This window comes from Solanum tuberosum, unplaced genomic scaffold (genome assembly GCF_000226075.1).
Source record: "Solanum tuberosum cultivar DM 1-3 516 R44 unplaced genomic scaffold, SolTub_3.0 scf00129, whole genome shotgun sequence".
NCBI classification, from domain to species: Eukaryota; Viridiplantae; Streptophyta; class Magnoliopsida; order Solanales; family Solanaceae; genus Solanum; species Solanum tuberosum.
This window is the reverse complement of record NW_006239057.1, coordinates 356,725-362,724: the sequence shown is the minus strand read 5'-3', so window position 1 is coordinate 362,724 and position 6,000 is coordinate 356,725.

The window sequence follows — 6,000 nt, the reverse complement described above, 5'->3', positions numbered from 1 at the left end:
TATATATATATATATATATATATTTATTGACATTCATTATATATCACTTACATAATTAACGTTTATGGTCACTAAAGCCTAAATTAGCTACTACTTGTGTTGTATGTCTACAAATTATCTTTGGCATGCTAGAGGTAGTTATTGACCAAACTTCACGTCATTTTGTTATTTTCATATTCGTCTCGTTGAATCATTATTAACTATGATAACAATTATTAGAGTCAATCAACCTAAAAGTTCTCTTAATATAGACTGAAATTGTCTGCTTCAGATAAGTCCCCATTATTATCATTTTTCAAGAGATTGCATACCTAACAAGTTAATTACCAATCTTGAAAAGTCATTTATAATTTAATATACATAAAGGGAAATTATCTATTTTTCCTTTTAAAGATGTTTAATGCAACTCAATCAAAAGGGTCCCCCACACTAAAAAAAAATAGTCAAATTAAATTTGATATTGTTATGTTATAAGCCATTGAATTCCACATAATTTAGTTGGAGGTCTTTTTTTAAAAAAAGAAAAAAACTCCATTGATTTGATGTTGGCCAAGTTATTGGAAAAAGGATGAGAATATATTCCAAATTAATATAAAGTGAAGTGCGTGAAAATCATAATAATCATTAACAACTACACACAACTTAATTGTTGAGGAGATTAAAAAAGAGATGTTAAGCTTTTTATCATCACATCGTCAATTTTTTTTTGGGACCTCCTTATAATATTATCATCACAGTAGAATTTAATTATAAATTTTGGAATGGATCAATGAGATTCTCCAACGACTAGCTAGAGCACTAAAATATCATATCATAAACTAAGAAAGACACGAGAGAAAATTATATTGACTAGAGATGGGTCCTTCATCACTCTTTCATCCTAATTATTGAAGATTATTTTTATATATTTGAAAATCATGTAACTATAATTTAATTAAATTTTAACAATTATTTAAAATTCAGGGGGATTATTATTTTATTTTATTTTTCTTTCAAAGTATGAAAAGGGGTTATATACTATTATCCAGAATAAGGAGTTTATGATGGTTAAATGGAATTTATTCAAAATAATAATAATGTTAAGGTATTCTAATTAGCTAAATTTCATTTTCACATTTGGCTAAATGTTGAATAGTTTCGAAATTGTAGCTAAATTATTGATTAGCATTAATTTTGAAAGCGGCTATTTGTCAATTTCTTCTTATTTGTAAACATAATATGTCCCTATATAGAGGGAGGGCTATGTCTAATTTTTACCCCTTAAATATGTGATCTTTAATTTTTGTCCTTTAACACTTTCGAAAAAAATAAAGTAGTTGAAAGTACCTAAACATCGAATTACAAATTATTTTTCGGGGGCCTTATGTTTATATTTTATCGGCATTATAACCCACAGGATATACCGTAAGGCATGCATGACAAATTATATTGTATTGCATAATTTTATTTCTATCGAACTTATGTCGTACTAGGCAAAAATTAATTTAAAAACCTAGAAGTTATGCCGTAAAAGGCATAACAAGTTATGCTCTTATCGTATTACTTAATTTGTACGGATCTTATGTCCTATAGGCAAAAGTTAAGTTTGAAAACACACTAGTTATATTTTAAAGGGCATAACTCAATTTCTACCGAATTTTATCAAACGAATTAAGTCATAGTAATACTACACAACACATGCTGCATAATTAACTTAATTTCTAGAAAATCTATGTTGAGCAAAATAAAAGTACTCGAAACTTATCTCAAGTGAATTCGACCATAGATAAAAGTACACTAATCTACAAATTTCATCAAATAAATAACATGGACAGAAATTGAAAATCATCATATATGTTTGCAAAAATTAAAGACCGCCCTAAAATAAAAATAATGTGTGAAAAACTTTATTTGAAAATACTAAAAAAAACTTATGGGACAAAACCACATGAATTGCCCTAATTTGAGTTAATTAAAAAGTAGTAAATTACTCAATTTGGAGTTAACATGTGAGTTATTATAAAGTTTGTGTAGTCAAAGGAACCATATTCATTCATATCAAATTCCTAACATAGCTACATGAGCACAAGTAGCATGTGGATTTGTTCCTTTCTTATCCAAAGATGCCCAATTTTATTCAGTGTATGTTATTTTTTGGCAAATTCAACCACACAAGAGACGAAAGTTATTTGTTCTTTTTTCCAATAATTATAATAAATTCACATGCAAATTTTAGCAATATGATTTGATGTATTATTCAATGTACAAAAAGTAGACACGTCAATTTGCCTTGTTAAAAGGAGTCAAATTATAATATCAGTTCGTCGAAATATTGTACGGTATAAATAAATCAAAAGATCTTCTAAGTTGTATGTATATATGCTAGATTTTGATATTGTATAATGTTCTTAGTATTTCTTTGTATTTTATGAAACTCGGCCCAGGATAACTTGTAGTCGCTACAATCTATGTTATAGTATCTGTCCTTCGAGTGAGCACTAGATAAACCCCCACTACGTAATAGCATGCAAACCACATGTGAGATATAAACCGCACTAAACAAGTCCTATGCGACAAACTCGACTCAGAAGACACTGAGGAGGGATCAATCCCGGCACGAATGACCACCCTCCAAACCAATTGAGTCATCTTGAAGAACACTTCTTTGTATTTTGACGACTCTACTTATGGAAAATTATGCTCCACTAGCTCTTGATTTTATATTATCGATACGCACTAGGGAGGATGGTAAAACTAAATTAAGTTACACGAATATATAATTCCTAATTTATATTTCTTATAAAGAATATAAATACCATGATTTAAGAAATTTTTGCTTCATTTTTGTTTTGTATCCTTTAATTTGTCAACTTAAAAAATATGCCTTGAATATATTCACCACAAAATTATGATACTTAAAATCTAAATAAATTATGACAAGTTGTAAACCAAGTTGCAATAAAGTGGGACCATGAATCAATAATTATTTATGTATTTTCTAAGTGATAATAAATTTCAATGTTTATGTCAACAATTTACATTTATTCTTGGATTCCTGATTTCATCTTTTAACCCAAAATAAAAAATATTTCCCAAAAGGGCAAAAAGTATTTAAAATGTAACTCAAGATTGTACTTTTTTAATTGTATTAAAGAAAGACTAGTTGTTATTATTTTAATATTTTAAGATGCCAAAATCATGTAATTTAGTTAGTACACATTGTAAAAGTTATGATTACGACTTCAAATCACGATTAGTACTAATAATTACAGTACTGTTAAATTTAGAGGCTTTCCAAAAGTGGATTAAATCTCCAAATAGGGAAAGATCACAAGAAGATTAACTTCCACTAAATTATGTTTATTCTTATGGCTTTACTTATAAAATATGTTTTAATTAAAAAAGAGGTCTTGGGAAAAGGGGACAAAATGCAAAACATGGAAAGTGGGGTTGCCACAAAAATAATGAATATAAATTGGAATAATTAAAGTGACAGTTGTATTTATGATGAATATAGTCCATTTAAAAAACTATGTTAGTACAAAATTTGATTATTTTAAACATAGTTCAATTAGCTAGCTAATAATTTCATACATTAGCTTTTCTTTGTCCTTTTATTTATTTTTTTGGTTTACCATTTGGGGGTTACGCTCCCAACAAGATTTCTTCATATCCAGAATTGATCTCGGGACCTTTAGTTAAGGGTGGAACAGTTCCAACACTACACAAGTTGATTCTTTTTTCATTTATTTATAGTATAATCATGATCATAGTATATAAGCAAAAATTGTGTGAAGGATAAGGTGTAAAAAATATATTTAAGGGCCCTTGTTGATCATGTTTTCTTTGGGAGGAACATAAACCATATGTGAAATCAAAGGCCCCTCATTGCAAAATCCACTATCCCCCCCCCCCCCCCCCCCCCCCCCCCACCCCCCCCCCCCCCCCCCCCCCCCCCCCCCCCCCCCCCCCCCCCCCCCCCCCCCCCCCCCCCCCCCCCCCCCCCCCCCCCCCCCCCCCCCCCCCCCCCCCCCCCCCCCCCCCCCCCCCCCCCCCCCCCCCCCCCCCCCCCCCCCCCCCCCCCCCCCCCCCCCCCCCCCCCCCCCCCCCCCCCCCCCCCCCCCCCCCCCCCCCCCCCCCCCCCCCCCCCCCCCCCCCCCCCCCCCCCCCCCCCCCCCCCCCCCCCCCCCCCCCCCCCCCCCCCCCCCCCCCCCCCCCCCCCCCCCCCCCCCCCCCCCCCCCCCCACTTATTCTTATTTTAGGCAACTCTATCATCATAACCAATCCACAATATTTTCCAATTCTTTGAGTACAATCACAGCCATTGTCCAAAGGCCAAAACCCTAGCTATATATAGTTAAATTTGTTTGAGTTTCAAAAAAACTAAATAAATTAAGGGAGGGTAGGGTAACGATTTGAGCGGATAGTTTATTGAAAACGATTTTTCTATCCCACAATAATAGGGGTAAGATATGCGTACCCACTACAACAAAAATAACTTTTAGCGGTAATAAATAAACACATTAACAAAGAGTGATAAAACTTTTACTGACATTTTTAATTGCCATTGTATTTAGTGTCGCTATAGGTTGTAGGGACATTTACAAAGAGTGCTAAAAATGTCGTTAAAAATATGTTTTTGGCTGCAATTAAGCTATTGCCGTTAATTGATTGCCACTAAAAATTATTTTTGATGTAGTGTTCTTACACTCTCACACTGATATGTTATTGTTGTTGGAGGGTAGGGTAGGGTAATGAATTTTGAGCAATGAAGGCGGTCAACGATAACTTAAGAGCAAGTCAAAATTCCGAGAAGAGCACGAGTAATTTTGTGACAGCTTTTCATTAATTAGACATTTGATTGAGAAGGAGTTCATGAAAACCTAGAGTCTGAAGAGGATGGAGCGTATGCGAACCTTAATTACCTTGTTTGATAGACCATCGACTCAACGAGAAAACGTTAGACCACGCCACGATCTAAAACATTTATAAGTTATTACGAACATTAAACACAAGTCTAATATTTTGTATGTAATATATATAGGTTTTATTAATATTAGGGTTCCCTTTATTATTATTCTCTTTAATTCAGTCAAATAACACCTTAAAGGAAGCTACTATGAATACAACTGCACAAGCCTTTGCAGACAAAGTATGAGACTGTACAGTTTATTATAGGATGGAACTGAACATACAATAAATCCAATTTTCTTTTTCCATATAAATAAAGGGTGCCCCTCTATTACATTTATTAAGTTATTTAAAGCTATTTAATATCACTTAGATTTTGTGGCAGAATTTAAGTTCAACAACAGTATTAAACAGTGATTTTCAGTTGGATTTTTAATTGCTTTTTGATGATATATAAGTTTATAATGGAAACATTGGGAAAATCATTTGAGCAGATATTAGGTTTCACAACCAATTAAATTGATTATAATTGAGAATTGTCATCATAGTTTTTTTTTTTTTGAAAAGAAGTCAAAATAAAATAAAAATTAAGATAGAGTCAAATTTCTCTATAACAGCGTTGCTAGTCTGAATATATAGTTCTTAAATACTATAATGAAATGTTATTATAAAGTACATATACATTAACTTAACATGAAAATCAATTGATTCCAAGAAAAATACTTGATCGTTATAATAAAATAACGGAAGAATTTTGGAAAGCCATCGTGATCTTCGATTGGTTGGAGAAAATTAGATAAAATATTATGACGTTAGTTTGACAAAAAATATATTAAATTCTCACTCTAGACTTTAATCATGTGTTACAGTGTATATTATTAAATGTTAAAATGTGAAGTCATCATATATTCTCATCTAAAAATGTATATTTTTATATAATCAGTTATATCTTTCATATTTAAAAATATATATATTTTCAACACATGCCACACATATTGATAAAAAAAATGAACGTTCTTGAGCCTAACTCTTATAAAAAAAAATTTGCTCAAAGATAAGAAAAGAAGTATGACAAGAAAATATGTTAGGAAGGACTTTCTTTTAAAATGA